Source organism: Macaca mulatta, chromosome 1 (genome assembly GCF_049350105.2).
Source record: "Macaca mulatta isolate MMU2019108-1 chromosome 1, T2T-MMU8v2.0, whole genome shotgun sequence".
Taxonomy (NCBI): domain Eukaryota; kingdom Metazoa; phylum Chordata; class Mammalia; order Primates; family Cercopithecidae; genus Macaca; species Macaca mulatta.
Genome location: NC_133406.1, coordinates 20,437,404 through 20,453,699, shown reverse-complemented (window position 1 = coordinate 20,453,699; position 16,296 = coordinate 20,437,404). Strand labels below are relative to the sequence as shown.

General features: G+C 50.8%; 5 non-coding genes across 5 annotated transcripts; all 5 read right to left on the bottom strand.

Moving 5' to 3' along the window:
- Positions 1 to 327: 327 nt before the first annotated feature.
- Positions 328 to 447, bottom strand: LOC114675635 (5S ribosomal RNA). The gene has a single exon (XR_003726542.2). It is a non-coding gene; the product is annotated as a 5S ribosomal RNA (ribosomal RNA).
- Positions 448 to 3,297: 2,850 nt separating this feature from the next.
- Positions 3,298 to 3,416, bottom strand: LOC114675629 (5S ribosomal RNA). Its single transcript, XR_003726537.1, has one exon. It is a non-coding gene; the product is annotated as a 5S ribosomal RNA (ribosomal RNA).
- Positions 3,417 to 7,788: 4,372 nt separating this feature from the next.
- On the bottom strand, positions 7,789 to 7,908 carry LOC114674636 (5S ribosomal RNA). The gene has a single exon (XR_003726631.2). It is a non-coding gene; the product is annotated as a 5S ribosomal RNA (ribosomal RNA).
- Positions 7,909 to 10,754: 2,846 nt separating this feature from the next.
- Positions 10,755 to 10,873, bottom strand: LOC114675456 (5S ribosomal RNA). The gene has a single exon (XR_003726462.1). It is a non-coding gene; the product is annotated as a 5S ribosomal RNA (ribosomal RNA).
- A 4,352-nt stretch (positions 10,874 to 15,225) lies between these two features.
- On the bottom strand, positions 15,226 to 15,345 carry LOC114675641 (5S ribosomal RNA). Its single transcript, XR_003726546.2, has one exon. It is a non-coding gene; the product is annotated as a 5S ribosomal RNA (ribosomal RNA).
- Positions 15,346 to 16,296: the final 951 nt, after the last annotated feature.

The following is a 16,296-nucleotide window of genomic DNA, read 5'->3' as shown; positions in this document are numbered from 1 at the left end:
AAAGAAGGAAGGAAAGAAAGAAAGAGTGATAGAGAGATAGAGAGGAAGGAAGAAAGGAAGGAAGGAAGGAAGAAAGAGAAAGAGAGAGAGACAAAGAAAGAAAGGAAAGATAGCAAGGGAAGAAACAGAAAAGAATGAAAGTAAGAAGGAAAGCAAAAGAGAGAGAAAGAGCGAGATAGAAAGAGGGAGAGATAGAAAGAAAGAAGGAAAGAAAGAAAGGAAAGAAAGAGAGAAAGAAGGAAAGAAAGAAGGAAAGAAGAGTGAGTGAGAGAAGGGAAGAAAGGAAGGTAGAAAAGAAAGAAAGAAAGAGAAGAAAGCAAGCCAAAAAGCCTACAGCACCCGGTATTCCCAGGCGGTCTCCCATCCAAGTACTAACCAGGCCCGACCCTGCTTAGCTTCACGAGATCAGACGAGATCGGGCGCGTTCAGGGTGGTATGGCCGTAGACGCCGGCAGAGGCGCCTGGCTGCCCCAAGAGCCCGGCCCAGCCATGCCCGCCGGCTTCCAGCCCGCACCGCCAGCCCGGGGTCGCCGGGCTCGGATCGGGACCCCCGAGCCGCTCGCCCGCGGCCTTCCCCCGGCTGCCGAGCTCCCGAGCTTCCACCACGTCGGGCCCGCTCGGAACAGGGAGTGCTCCGAGGCGTCTGGGCCCAGGGCCCACGATCCTGGGACCCCGGCGGGTCCTCCGCCCTGTCGTGGAGGTATTCTTTTGGATCCCTGGCCGCTGGGGAGCTCCTGCGAGGCCCCCTCTTGGCCCACCCCCCCAGAGGCGTCAGGGCTGGCCAAGGGCGAACAGCCGGCCCAGCCGCGCCTGGCCTTTTTCTCACAACGCCCCCACCACGGTCGCTTGTCCCGACCAAGACCCGGCCGGTGGGCAAGAGGGCGTGGGGGCTGGGGTGTTGGGGGATGGCCCTGCTTTGCCCCGGGCTGGCACTAGAGCCGGCAGCCTGATCCCCGGCGAGAGGGGCTGAGAGAAACCCAGAAACACCCCACCACCACCAGCAGCAAATCCACAGCCCCACACACAGACACACCCGGGCGCTCGCGCGCGGGAACCCACACACGCGCGCGCGCTCACACACAGACACACACGCACACACACACACACACACACACACACACACGCACACACACACACGTGCACACAGAAACGGCTTGAAGGAGAGCAAGGAAGAGATAGATGGAGAGATTGAAACCGAGGGAGGGAGAGAGACAGCGATCGAGAGAGACAGGGGAGGTGGAGAGGGAAAGAGACAGAGAGGCAGAGATAGAGAGAGGGACAGAGAGAGCGAGAAAGACAGACAGAGAGGGAGAGACAGAGGAAAGGCGACAGAAATAGCGCGAGGTGCAGGGGCAAACCCAGAAGAGAGAGGGGCAGGGAGCTAGAGAGCGAGAGCGATAGAGCCTTGGAGAGGGAGCGCCCTGCTCCCGTAGGCAGGGCCCTTTTGAGCAGGCCGGGATAGGGTGGAGGGGGCTTGGGCTGGGCCAGAACAGGGTGGCCAGGCCGTCCATGCGAGAGGAGCAACGGAGCGCTGAGACGGGTTTTGTCTTGGATTAATTGCTTGCTTTGGGGGTGGGTTTCGTAGGCTCCTTCCTGTGTTGGCACCTCCCTGTGCTCTTGGTGCGGTGCGGTGGGCCCCTTGATTTGCAGAGTGCGCCCGCCCTTTTGGCGGGAGCCGTGGCACCGGGCGTGCCCACGGGGCCCGAGGCCTGGGTCTCTGGCGTGTCCTCGGGACTGGAGTTTACACGAAGTTGGTGGCAATGGGAATCCGGGTGCACAGGGACTGTTTTCCTGGTTGCTGGCGAAGCAATGTCCTTCCCCCGGATAAAGCAGCCCCTGCGTTCTGGAGCGGAGGTCTCGGCTGGCGTCTGTGGCACCCGCTGGCCCTGCCCGCCCCTTCCCCCGGTTTGGAAGGTTGCGGCGGCGCCCGCCCGGTGAATGGATTGAATCGCCTGTGCGTTCCGGGAGCGGGAAGGCGCCGGGAACGGCAGGGAACCCGCGCCTGCGCCTTTGGGGTCCGGCCTCCTGCCCTCCAGGGCTGGAGCCGGGCTCCTGGCCGGGCGGCGGCGAGGCGGAAGCGGTGGGATGCTGCTGCCCGGTGGTGCTTTGGTGGCGGACCCCCAGGAGGAGGTCCCCGGCTGCGGCGGGGGTGTAGGCGGGCGACAAGGGGGGAGCAGAGTCCGGGGAGGTTGGGAAGCATGGCGATAGTAGGGGCAAGGGAGGGAGAGGGGAAGCCACAAAAGCCTACAGCAGGCCGGGCGCGGTGGATCACGCCTGTAGTCCCAGCACTTTGGGAGGCCGAGGCGGGTGGATCACGACGTCAGGAGATCCAGACCAGCCTGGCTAACACGGTGAAACCCCGTCTCCACTAAAACGACAAAACATGAGCCGGGCGTGGTGGCGGGCGCCTGTAGTCCCAGCTGTTTGGGAGGCTGAGGCAGGAGAATGGCGTGAACCCGGGAGGCGGAGCTTGCAGTGAGCCGAGATCTTGCCACTGCACTCCAGGCTGGGTGACAGCGAGACTCCGTCTGGAAGAAAAAGGAAAGACAGAAAGAAAGAAGGAAAGAAAGAAAGAAGGAAGGAAAGAAAGAAAGAAGGAAGGAAGGAAGGAAGGAAGGAAGGAAGGAAGGAAGGAAGGAAGGAAGGAAAGAAAGAAAGAAAGAAAGGAAGGAAAGAAAGAAAGGAGCAAAGAGAAGAAAGAAAGAAAGAAAGAAAGAGAAAGGAAGAAAAGAAAGTGAGAAAGAAAAGCAAGAAAGAAGGAAAGAACGAAATAAAGAAAGAGAAAGAGAGAGAAAGAAAGAGACAGAGAGATAGGAGAAAGAAAGAAGGAAAGCAAGAAAGAAGAAAGAACGAGAAGAAAGAAAAGGAAGATAGCAAGGGAAGAAAAGAAAAGAATGAAAGAAAGAAGGAAAGAAAGAAAGAGCAAGCAAGAGAGAGGGAGAGAGAAAGAAAGAAGGAAAGAAAGGAGGAAGGATAGAAAGAAAGATAGAGAGGTAGAAAGAAAGAAAGAAGGAAAGACAGCAGAACGAAAGAAAGAAAGAGAGAGAGACAAAGAAAGAAAGGAAAGATAGCAAGGGAAGAAACAGAAAAGAATGAAAGTAAGAAGGAAAGCAAAAGAGAGAGAAAGAGCGAGATAGAAAGAGGGAGAGATAGAAAGAAAGAAGGAAAGAAAGAAAGAAAGGAAAGAAAGAGAGAAAGAAGGAAAGAAAGAAAGAAAGAAAGAAAGAAGAGTGAGTGAGAGAAGGGAAGAAAGGAAGGTAGAAAAGAAAGAAAGAAAGAGAAGAAAGCAAGCCAAAAAGCCTACAGCACCCGGTATTCCCAGGCGGTCTCCCATCCAAGTACTAACCAGGCCCGACCCTGCTTAGCTTCCGAGATCAGACGAGATCGGGCGCGTTCAGGGTGGTATGGCCGTAGACGCCGGCAGAGGCGCCTGGCTGCCCCAAGAGCCCGGCCCAGCCATGCCCGCCGGCTTCCAGCCCGCACCGCCAGCCCGGGGTCGTCGTGCTCGGATCGGGATCCCGGAGCCTCTTCGCCTGCTGCCTCTCCCGGCTGCCGAGCTCCCGAGCTTCCACCACGTCGGGCCCGCTCGGAACAGGGAGTGCTCCGAGGCGTCAGGGCCCACAGCCCACGATCCTGGGACCCCGTCGGGTCCTCCGCCCTGTCGCGCAGGTATTCTTTGGGATCCCTGGCCGCTCAGGAATCCTGCGAGGGCCCCTCTTGCCCCCTCACCCAGAGTCGTCGAGGCTGGCGAAGGGCGAACAGCGTATTATCAAATGTCTTCTCTGACCACAACAAAATCGAGTTAAAAATCAATAACACAAGGAAAACTGATAAACTGACCTGTTTTCTTTTTGGAAAGTACAGAACACACTGCTATGGTCTGAATGTCCCCCAAAATTTATATGCTGAAATTTATTTGCCAATATGATAGTATTAAGAGGTGGGCACTGGCCTGGGGTGGTGGCTAACGCTGTCATCCCAGCACTTTGGAAGGGAAAGGCAGTCAGATTGTTCGAGCCCAGGAGTTCAAGACCAGCCAGGGCAAAATGGCAAAACTTGTCTCTAGAAAAAACACCAAATTCGGTGGGCGTGGTGGTGCAGGCCTGTAGTCCCAGCTACTCAGGAGGCTGAAGCAGGAGGACTGGTTGAGCCTGGGAGGTCAAGGCTGCAGTGAGCCATGATCAGGCTACAGGCTACTGCACTGCCGTAGGGGCAATAGAATGAGACCCTGTCTCAAACAAAAAAAAGAAAAAGAAAAAAAAAAAAAGGGTAAAAAGGTGGATTCTTTAGGAGGCGATTATCTCATGAGGGTAGAAGTCCTTATGGATGAAATTAGAGCCCTTAGAAAAGGACTTGAGTGGGTTCATTCCCTCCGTCTCCTCCGTGTGGGGACACAATGTTCTTCCCCTCTGAAAGATGAAGCAACGTTGTGTCATCTTGGAAGGAGAGACTGGGCCCTCCTTAGACACTGAATGGGCTGATGACTTGACCTTGGACACCCCAGCCTTGAGAACTGAGAGAAATAAATGTCTCTTTTTAATAAATTATCCAGTCTCAGGTATTTGAAGAGATTCAGATATTTGCTTAAACAACCAATGGGTTAAAGAAGAAACCACAAGAGAAATCAGAAAATACAGTTGGGTGTCAGTACCCACAGGGGATTGGTTCCAGGACCCCGTAAGTAGGCCAAAATCCACACAGAGTCAAGTCTTGCAGTTGGCCCTGTAAAACCTGGGCATTAAAAAAGTTAGGCCGCTGTATCCTCAGGGTTTGCGCTCTGTGAAGACTGTATTTTCAATCTGCCTTTGGTTACAGATGCAGAATTAATGAAATCAGAGGACCTACTGTACTTATTGAAAACAATTCCTGTATAAGTGCACCCTTGCAGTTCAAACCCATGTTGTTCAAGGCTCAGCTGTACTCAGAAATGAATGAAAATGAAAACACAGCATAGCCAAACTTTGGGATGCAGTGAAAGCAGTGCTAACAGGGAAATTTATAGTGTGAAATGCTTACATGAAAAAAACCTAAAGAAAGCCAGGCGTCGCGGTTAATGCCTGTAATCCCAGCACTTTGGGAGGCTGAGGTGAGCCAATCACCTGAGGTCAGGAGTTCGAGACTAGCCTGAACAACAGGGAGAAACCCTGTCTCTGCTGAAAATACAAAATTAGCCGGTTGTGGTGGCAGGCGCCTGTAATCCCAGCGACTTGGGAGGCTGAAGCAAGAGAATTGCTTAAACCTGGGAGGCAGAGGTTGCAGTGAGCCGAGATCGCACCATTGCACTCCAGCCTGGGCAACAAGAGCGAGACTCCCTCTCAAAAGAAAACAAAACAAAAAACACCCAAAGGACCTCAAATTAGCAATCTAAATTTACAATTTAGGCACTAGAAAAGAACAAATTAAACCCTAGGAAGGAAAGAAAGAAAGATTAATTCAGAAATAAATAAAACAGAAAATACAAAAATGGAGAAAATCAACAAAACTGAAAGTTGGTTTTTTAAAAGATCAAATTGACAAACTTTATGGAGTGACTAAGAAAAAAAGAGAGAATACTCAAATTACGAAAATCAGAAATGGAAGTGGGGACATTACTATTGGATCCAGTCAAAATGAAAACGATTGGCAGGGTGAAGTGGCTCACACCTATAATCCCAGCACTTTGGGAGGCCGAGGCATGCAGATCACTTGAGGTTAGGAGTTCAAGACTAACCTGGCCAACATGGTGAAACCATCTCTACTAAAAATACAAAAAAAATTAGCCGGGTGTGGTGGTAGGCCCCTGTAATCCCAGCTACTCGGGAGGTTCAGGCAGGTGAATCACTTTAGCTCAGGAGTTCAAGACCAGCCTGGGAGATATGGTCAAACCCGGTCTTTACAAAAAAAAAAAAAAAAAGATAAAAAGGAAAGAAAAAAATAAATTAAAGAAAGAAAGAAAGAAAGAAGAAAATTCAGCCCATCTTGATGGCAAAAGCCTGTTGTCCCAGCTACTGAGGAGGCTGAGGTAGGAGGATCGCTTGAACCTGGGAGGTGGAGGTTGTAATGAGCCTAGATCACACCACTGCACTCTAGCCTAGGTGACAGATGAGATCCTGTCTCAAAGAAATAAATGAATAGGATTGTAAGAGAGTGCTAAGAACAATTGTACACCAACATATTGGATAACTTGGATGAAATGGATAAATTCCTAGGAACATGAACCCTACCAAGACTAAATCACAAAGAAAGTGAAAATCTGAATAGACTAGTAACTAGTAAGGAGACTGAATCAGTAACCCAATATCTCCTGCCAAAAAAAAAAAAAAAAAAAAAGCCTTGGACTTGACTTCTCTATCAAATATTTAGAGAACGAATAGTAATCCTTGTTAATCCTGCCAAAACCTTGAAGAGGAGGGAGTATTCCCTAACTCATTCTATGAGGCTACAATTGCCCTGATACCAAAGCAAGACAAAGATTTTACAAGAGAAAACTGTAGAATAATATCCCATATGAAGATCGATGCCTAAAACTCCTCACCATATCCTAAGACTGTGAGGTGAAATTCATCACAGAAAAGGAAAGCCAAGCAGAAGCCTAAAACTATACCCCTAGTCTGACCGGGCGCTGGTGACTCACGCCTGTAATCCTAGCACTTTGGGTATCCTAGCACTTTGGGAAAGTGGGTGGATCGCCTGAAGTTGGGAGTTCCAGACCAAGACCAAGCTAACCAACATGGAGAAGCCCCGTCTCTACTAAAAATACAAAATTAGCCAGGTGTGGTGGTGCATGCCTGTAATCCCAGCTACTCAGGAGGCTGAGGCAGGAGAATGGCGTGAACCCGGGAGGCGGAGCTTGCAGTGGGCCCAGATCTTGCCACTGCACTCCAGGTTGGGTGACAGAGTGAGACTCCGTCTGGAAGAAAAAGGAAAGAAAGAAAGAAACCAAGTAGGAAAGAAAGAAAGAAAGAAAGAAAGAAAGAAAGAAAGAAAGAAAGAAAGAAAGAAAGAAAGAAAGAAAGAAAGAAAGAAAGAGAGAAAGAAAGAGAGAAAGAAAGAAAGAGAGAAAGAGTGAGAGAGAAAGAGAGAGAGAGAGAAAGAAAGAGAGAGAAAGAAACAAGGGAAAGATAGTAAGGGAAGAAAAAGAAAAGAATGAAAGTAAGAAGGAAAGAAAGAAAGGAAGAAAGAGGCAAAGACCGAAGAAAGCATGAAACAAAGAAAGAAAGAAAGAAAGAAAGAAAGGAAGAGAAAGGAAGAAAGTGAGAAAGAAAGAAAAGCAAGAGAAAAGGAAAGAATGAAATAAAGAAAGAGAAAGAAAGAGACAGAGAGATAGGAGAAAGAAAGAAAGAAGGAAAGAAAAGAAAAGAGAAAGAAAGAAAACAAAGATAGCAAGGGAAGAAAAAGAAAAGAAGGAAAGAAAGAGAGAAAGAGCGAGAAAGAGAGAGAGAGAGAAAGAAGGAAAGAAAGAAAGAAAACAAAGAGAGAAAGAAAGAAGGAAGGAAAGAAAGAAAGAGTGATAGAGAGATAGAGAGGAAGGAAGAAAGGAAGGAAGGAAGGAAGAAAGAGAAAGAGAGAGAGACAAAGAAAGAAAGGAAAGATAGCAAGGGAAGAAACAGAAAAGAATGAAAGTAAGAAGGAAAGCAAAAGAGAGAGAAAGAGCGAGATAGAAAGAGGGAGAGATAGAAAGAAAGAAGGAAAGAAAGAAAGGAAAGAAAGAGAGAAAGAAGGAAAGAAAGAAGGAAAGAAGAGTGAGTGAGAGAAGGGAAGAAAGGAAGGTAGAAAAGAAAGAAAGAAAGAGAAGAAAGCAAGCCAAAAAGCCTACAGCACCCGGTATTCCCAGGCGGTCTCCCATCCAAGTACTAACCAGGCCCGACCCTGCTTAGCTTCACGAGATCAGACGAGATCGGGCGCGTTCAGGGTGGTATGGCCGTAGACGCCGGCAGAGGCGCCTGGCTGCCCCAAGAGCCCGGCCCAGCCATGCCCGCCGGCTTCCAGCCCGCACCGCCAGCCCGGGGTCGCCGGGCTCGGATCGGGACCCCCGAGCCGCTCGCCCGCGGCCTTCCCCCGGCTGCCGAGCTCCCGAGCTTCCACCACGTCGGGCCCGCTCGGAACAGGGAGTGCTCCGAGGCGTCTGGGCCCAGGGCCCACGATCCTGGGACCCCGGCGGGTCCTCCGCCCTGTCGTGGAGGTATTCTTTTGGATCCCTGGCCGCTGGGGAGCTCCTGCGAGGCCCCCTCTTGGCCCACCCCCCCAGAGGCGTCAGGGCTGGCCAAGGGCGAACAGCCGGCCCAGCCGCGCCTGGCCTTTTTCTCACAACGCCCCCACCACGGTCGCTTGTCCCGACCAAGACCCGGCCGGTGGGCAAGAGGGCGTGGGGGCTGGGGTGTTGGGGGATGGCCCTGCTTTGCCCCGGGCTGGCACTAGAGCCGGCAGCCTGATCCCCGGCGAGAGGGGCTGAGAGAAACCCAGAAACACCCCACCACCACCAGCAGCAAATCCACAGCCCCACACACAGACACACCCGGGCGCTCGCGCGCGGGAACCCACACACGCGCGCGCGCTCACACACAGACACACACGCACACACACACACACACACACACACACACACGCACACACACACACGTGCACACAGAAACGGCTTGAAGGAGAGCAAGGAAGAGATAGATGGAGAGATTGAAACCGAGGGAGGGAGAGAGACAGCGATCGAGAGAGACAGGGGAGGTGGAGAGGGAAAGAGACAGAGAGGCAGAGATAGAGAGAGGGACAGAGAGAGCGAGAAAGACAGACAGAGAGGGAGAGACAGAGGAAAGGCGACAGAAATAGCGCGAGGTGCAGGGGCAAACCCAGAAGAGAGAGGGGCAGGGAGCTAGAGAGCGAGAGCGATAGAGCCTTGGAGAGGGAGCGCCCTGCTCCCGTAGGCAGGGCCCTTTTGAGCAGGCCGGGATAGGGTGGAGGGGGCTTGGGCTGGGCCAGAACAGGGTGGCCAGGCCGTCCATGCGAGAGGAGCAACGGAGCGCTGAGACGGGTTTTGTCTTGGATTAATTGCTTGCTTTGGGGGTGGGTTTCGTAGGCTCCTTCCTGTGTTGGCACCTCCCTGTGCTCTTGGTGCGGTGCGGTGGGCCCCTTGATTTGCAGAGTGCGCCCGCCCTTTTGGCGGGAGCCGTGGCACCGGGCGTGCCCACGGGGCCCGAGGCCTGGGTCTCTGGCGTGTCCTCGGGACTGGAGTTTACACGAAGTTGGTGGCAATGGGAATCCGGGTGCACAGGGACTGTTTTCCTGGTTGCTGGCGAAGCAATGTCCTTCCCCCGGATAAAGCAGCCCCTGCGTTCTGGAGCGGAGGTCTCGGCTGGCGTCTGTGGCACCCGCTGGCCCTGCCCGCCCCTTCCCCCGGTTTGGAAGGTTGCGGCGGCGCCCGCCCGGTGAATGGATTGAATCGCCTGTGCGTTCCGGGAGCGGGAAGGCGCCGGGAACGGCAGGGAACCCGCGCCTGCGCCTTTGGGGTCCGGCCTCCTGCCCTCCAGGGCTGGAGCCGGGCTCCTGGCCGGGCGGCGGCGAGGCGGAAGCGGTGGGATGCTGCTGCCCGGTGGTGCTTTGGTGGCGGACCCCCAGGAGGAGGTCCCCGGCTGCGGCGGGGGTGTAGGCGGGCGACAAGGGGGGAGCAGAGTCCGGGGAGGTTGGGAAGCATGGCGATAGTAGGGGCAAGGGAGGGAGAGGGGAAGCCACAAAAGCCTACAGCAGGCCGGGCGCGGTGGATCACGCCTGTAGTCCCAGCACTTTGGGAGGCCGAGGCGGGTGGATCACGACGTCAGGAGATCCAGACCAGCCTGGCTAACACGGTGAAACCCCGTCTCCACTAAAACGACAAAACATGAGCCGGGCGTGGTGGCGGGCGCCTGTAGTCCCAGCTGTTTGGGAGGCTGAGGCAGGAGAATGGCGTGAACCCGGGAGGCGGAGCTTGCAGTGAGCCGAGATCTTGCCACTGCACTCCAGGCTGGGTGACAGCGAGACTCCGTCTGGAAGAAAAAGGAAAGACAGAAAGAAAGAAGGAAAGAAAGAAAGAAGGAAGGAAAGAAAGAAAGAAGGAAGGAAGGAAGGAAGGAAGGAAGGAAGGAAGGAAGGAAGGAAGGAAAGAAAGAAAGAAAGAAAGGAAGGAAAGAAAGAAAGGAGCAAAGAGAAGAAAGAAAGAAAGAAAGAAAGAGAAAGGAAGAAAAGAAAGTGAGAAAGAAAAGCAAGAAAGAAGGAAAGAACGAAATAAAGAAAGAGAAAGAGAGAGAAAGAAAGAGACAGAGAGATAGGAGAAAGAAAGAAGGAAAGCAAGAAAGAAGAAAGAACGAGAAGAAAGAAAAGGAAGATAGCAAGGGAAGAAAAGAAAAGAATGAAAGAAAGAAGGAAAGAAAGAAAGAGCAAGCAAGAGAGAGGGAGAGAGAAAGAAAGAAGGAAAGAAAGGAGGAAGGATAGAAAGAAAGATAGAGAGGTAGAAAGAAAGAAAGAAGGAAAGACAGCAGAACGAAAGAAAGAAAGAGAGAGAGACAAAGAAAGAAAGGAAAGATAGCAAGGGAAGAAACAGAAAAGAATGAAAGTAAGAAGGAAAGCAAAAGAGAGAGAAAGAGCGAGATAGAAAGAGGGAGAGATAGAAAGAAAGAAGGAAAGAAAGAAAGAAAGGAAAGAAAGAGAGAAAGAAGGAAAGAAAGAAAGAAAGAAAGAAAGAAGAGTGAGTGAGAGAAGGGAAGAAAGGAAGGTAGAAAAGAAAGAAAGAAAGAGAAGAAAGCAAGCCAAAAAGCCTACAGCACCCGGTATTCCCAGGCGGTCTCCCATCCAAGTACTAACCAGGCCCGACCCTGCTTAGCTTCCGAGATCAGACGAGATCGGGCGCGTTCAGGGTGGTATGGCCGTAGACGCCGGCAGAGGCGCCTGGCTGCCCCAAGAGCCCGGCCCAGCCATGCCCGCCGGCTTCCAGCCCGCACCGCCAGCCCGGGGTCGTCGTGCTCGGATCGGGATCCCGGAGCCTCTTCGCCTGCTGCCTCTCCCGGCTGCCGAGCTCCCGAGCTTCCACCACGTCGGGCCCGCTCGGAACAGGGAGTGCTCCGAGGCGTCAGGGCCCACAGCCCACGATCCTGGGACCCCGTCGGGTCCTCCGCCCTGTCGCGCAGGTATTCTTTGGGATCCCTGGCCGCTCAGGAATCCTGCGAGGGCCCCTCTTGCCCCCTCACCCAGAGTCGTCGAGGCTGGCGAAGGGCGAACAGCGTATTATCAAATGTCTTCTCTGACCACAACAAAATCGAGTTAAAAATCAATAACACAAGGAAAACTGATAAACTGACCTGTTTTCTTTTTGGAAAGTACAGAACACACTGCTATGGTCTGAATGTCCCCCAAAATTTATATGCTGAAATTTATTTGCCAATATGATAGTATTAAGAGGTGGGCACTGGCCTGGGGTGGTGGCTAACGCTGTCATCCCAGCACTTTGGAAGGGAAAGGCAGTCAGATTGTTCGAGCCCAGGAGTTCAAGACCAGCCAGGGCAAAATGGCAAAACTTGTCTCTAGAAAAAACACCAAATTCGGTGGGCGTGGTGGTGCAGGCCTGTAGTCCCAGCTACTCAGGAGGCTGAAGCAGGAGGACTGGTTGAGCCTGGGAGGTCAAGGCTGCAGTGAGCCATGATCAGGCTACAGGCTACTGCACTGCCGTAGGGGCAATAGAATGAGACCCTGTCTCAAACAAAAAAAAGAAAAAGAAAAAAAAAAAAAGGGTAAAAAGGTGGATTCTTTAGGAGGCGATTATCTCATGAGGGTAGAAGTCCTTATGGATGAAATTAGAGCCCTTAGAAAAGGACTTGAGTGGGTTCATTCCCTCCGTCTCCTCCGTGTGGGGACACAATGTTCTTCCCCTCTGAAAGATGAAGCAACGTTGTGTCATCTTGGAAGGAGAGACTGGGCCCTCCTTAGACACTGAATGGGCTGATGACTTGACCTTGGACACCCCAGCCTTGAGAACTGAGAGAAATAAATGTCTCTTTTTAATAAATTATCCAGTCTCAGGTATTTGAAGAGATTCAGATATTTGCTTAAACAACCAATGGGTTAAAGAAGAAACCACAAGAGAAATCAGAAAATACAGTTGGGTGTCAGTACCCACAGGGGATTGGTTCCAGGACCCCGTAAGTAGGCCAAAATCCACACAGAGTCAAGTCTTGCAGTTGGCCCTGTAAAACCTGGGCATTAAAAAAGTTAGGCCGCTGTATCCTCAGGGTTTGCGCTCTGTGAAGACTGTATTTTCAATCTGCCTTTGGTTACAGATGCAGAATTAATGAAATCAGAGGACCTACTGTACTTATTGAAAACAATTCCTGTATAAGTGCACCCTTGCAGTTCAAACCCATGTTGTTCAAGGCTCAGCTGTACTCAGAAATGAATGAAAATGAAAACACAGCATAGCCAAACTTTGGGATGCAGTGAAAGCAGTGCTAACAGGGAAATTTATAGTGTGAAATGCTTACATGAAAAAAACCTAAAGAAAGCCAGGCGTCGCGGTTAATGCCTGTAATCCCAGCACTTTGGGAGGCTGAGGTGAGCCAATCACCTGAGGTCAGGAGTTCGAGACTAGCCTGAACAACAGGGAGAAACCCTGTCTCTGCTGAAAATACAAAATTAGCCGGTTGTGGTGGCAGGCGCCTGTAATCCCAGCGACTTGGGAGGCTGAAGCAAGAGAATTGCTTAAACCTGGGAGGCAGAGGTTGCAGTGAGCCGAGATCGCACCATTGCACTCCAGCCTGGGCAACAAGAGCGAGACTCCCTCTCAAAAGAAAACAAAACAAAAAACACCCAAAGGACCTCAAATTAGCAATCTAAATTTACAATTTAGGCACTAGAAAAGAACAAATTAAACCCTAGGAAGGAAAGAAAGAAAGATTAATTCAGAAATAAATAAAACAGAAAATACAAAAATGGAGAAAATCAACAAAACTGAAAGTTGGTTTTTTAAAAGATCAAATTGACAAACTTTATGGAGTGACTAAGAAAAAAAGAGAGAATACTCAAATTACGAAAATCAGAAATGGAAGTGGGGACATTACTATTGGATCCAGTCAAAATGAAAACGATTGGCAGGGTGAAGTGGCTCACACCTATAATCCCAGCACTTTGGGAGGCCGAGGCATGCAGATCACTTGAGGTTAGGAGTTCAAGACTAACCTGGCCAACATGGTGAAACCATCTCTACTAAAAATACAAAAAAAATTAGCCGGGTGTGGTGGTAGGCCCCTGTAATCCCAGCTACTCGGGAGGTTCAGGCAGGTGAATCACTTTAGCTCAGGAGTTCAAGACCAGCCTGGGAGATATGGTCAAACCCGGTCTTTACAAAAAAAAAAAAAAAAAGATAAAAAGGAAAGAAAAAAATAAATTAAAGAAAGAAAGAAAGAAAGAAGAAAATTCAGCCCATCTTGATGGCAAAAGCCTGTTGTCCCAGCTACTGAGGAGGCTGAGGTAGGAGGATCGCTTGAACCTGGGAGGTGGAGGTTGTAATGAGCCTAGATCACACCACTGCACTCTAGCCTAGGTGACAGATGAGATCCTGTCTCAAAGAAATAAATGAATAGGATTGTAAGAGAGTGCTAAGAACAATTGTACACCAACATATTGGATAACTTGGATGAAATGGATAAATTCCTAGGAACATGAACCCTACCAAGACTAAATCACAAAGAAAGTGAAAATCTGAATAGACTAGTAACTAGTAAGGAGACTGAATCAGTAACCCAATATCTCCTGCCAAAAAAAAAAAAAAAAAAAAAGCCTTGGACTTGACTTCTCTATCAAATATTTAGAGAACGAATAGTAATCCTTGTTAATCCTGCCAAAACCTTGAAGAGGAGGGAGTATTCCCTAACTCATTCTATGAGGCTACAATTGCCCTGATACCAAAGCAAGACAAAGATTTTACAAGAGAAAACTGTAGAATAATATCCCATATGAAGATCGATGCCTAAAACTCCTCACCATATCCTAAGACTGTGAGGTGAAATTCATCACAGAAAAGGAAAGCCAAGCAGAAGCCTAAAACTATACCCCTAGTCTGACCGGGCGCTGGTGACTCACGCCTGTAATCCTAGCACTTTGGGTATCCTAGCACTTTGGGAAAGTGGGTGGATCGCCTGAAGTTGGGAGTTCCAGACCAAGACCAAGCTAACCAACATGGAGAAGCCCCGTCTCTACTAAAAATACAAAATTAGCCAGGTGTGGTGGTGCATGCCTGTAATCCCAGCTACTCAGGAGGCTGAGGCAGGAGAATGGCGTGAACCCGGGAGGCGGAGCTTGCAGTGGGCCCAGATCTTGCCACTGCACTCCAGGTTGGGTGACAGAGTGAGACTCCGTCTGGAAGAAAAAGGAAAGAAAGAAAGAAACCAAGTAGGAAAGAAAGAAAGAAAGAAAGAAAGAAAGAAAGAAAGAAAGAAAGAAAGAAAGAAAGAAAGAAAGAAAGAGAGAAAGAAAGAGAGAAAGAAAGAAAGAGAGAAAGAGTGAGAGAGAAAGAGAGAGAGAGAGAAAGAAAGAGAGAGAAAGAAACAAGGGAAAGATAGTAAGGGAAGAAAAAGAAAAGAATGAAAGTAAGAAGGAAAGAAAGAAAGGAAGAAAGAGGCAAAGACCGAAGAAAGCATGAAACAAAGAAAGAAAGAAAGAAAGGAAGAGAAAGGAAGAAAGTGAGAAAGAAAGAAAAGCAAGAGAAAAGGAAAGAATGAAATAAAGAAAGAGAAAGAAAGAGACAGAGAGATAGGAGAAAGAAAGAAAGAAGGAAAGAAAAGAAAAGAGAAAGAAAGAAAACAAAGATAGCAAGGGAAGAAAAAGAAAAGAAGGAAAGAAAGAGAGAAAGAGCGAGAAAGAGAGAGAGAGAGAAAGAAGGAAAGAAAGAAAGAAAACAAAGAGAGAAAGAAAGAAGGAAGGAAAGAAAGAAAGAGTGATAGAGAGATAGAGAGGAAGGAAGAAAGGAAGGAAGGAAGGAAGAAAGAGAAAGAGAGAGAGACAAAGAAAGAAAGGAAAGATAGCAAGGGAAGAAACAGAAAAGAATGAAAGTAAGAAGGAAAGCAAAAGAGAGAGAAAGAGCGAGATAGAAAGAGGGAGAGATAGAAAGAAAGAAGGAAAGAAAGAAAGGAAAGAAAGAGAGAAAGAAGGAAAGAAAGAAGGAAAGAAGAGTGAGTGAGAGAAGGGAAGAAAGGAAGGTAGAAAAGAAAGAAAGAAAGAGAAGAAAGCAAGCCAAAAAGCCTACAGCACCCGGTATTCCCAGGCGGTCTCCCATCCAAGTACTAACCAGGCCCGACCCTGCTTAGCTTCACGAGATCAGACGAGATCGGGCGCGTTCAGGGTGGTATGGCCGTAGACGCCGGCAGAGGCGCCTGGCTGCCCCAAGAGCCCGGCCCAGCCATGCCCGCCGGCTTCCAGCCCGCACCGCCAGCCCGGGGTCGCCGGGCTCGGATCGGGACCCCCGAGCCGCTCGCCCGCGGCCTTCCCCCGGCTGCCGAGCTCCCGAGCTTCCACCACGTCGGGCCCGCTCGGAACAGGGAGTGCTCCGAGGCGTCTGGGCCCAGGGCCCACGATCCTGGGACCCCGGCGGGTCCTCCGCCCTGTCGTGGAGGTATTCTTTTGGATCCCTGGCCGCTGGGGAGCTCCTGCGAGGCCCCCTCTTGGCCCACCCCCCCAGAGGCGTCAGGGCTGGCCAAGGGCGAACAGCCGGCCCAGCCGCGCCTGGCCTTTTTCTCACAACGCCCCCACCACGGTCGCTTGTCCCGACCAAGACCCGGCCGGTGGGCAAGAGGGCGTGGGGGCTGGGGTGTTGGGGGATGGCCCTGCTTTGCCCCGGGCTGGCACTAGAGCCGGCAGCCTGATCCCCGGCGAGAGGGGCTGAGAGAAACCCAGAAACACCCCACCACCACCAGCAGCAAATCCACAGCCCCACACACAGACACACCCGGGCGCTCGCGCGCGGGAACCCACACACGCGCGCGCGCTCACACACAGACACACACGCACACACACACACACACACACACACACACACGCACACACACACACGTGCACACAGAAACGGCTTGAAGGAGAGCAAGGAAGAGATAGATGGAGAGATTGAAACCGAGGGAGGGAGAGAGACAGCGATCGAGAGAGACAGGGGAGGTGGAGAGGGAAAGAGACAGAGAGGCAGAGATAGAGAGAGGGACAGAGAGAGCGAGAAAGACAGACAGAGAGGGAGAGACAGAGGAAAGGCGACAGAAATAGCGCGAGGTGCAGGGGCAAACCCAGAAGAGAGAGGGGCAGGGAGCTAGAGAGCGAGAGCGA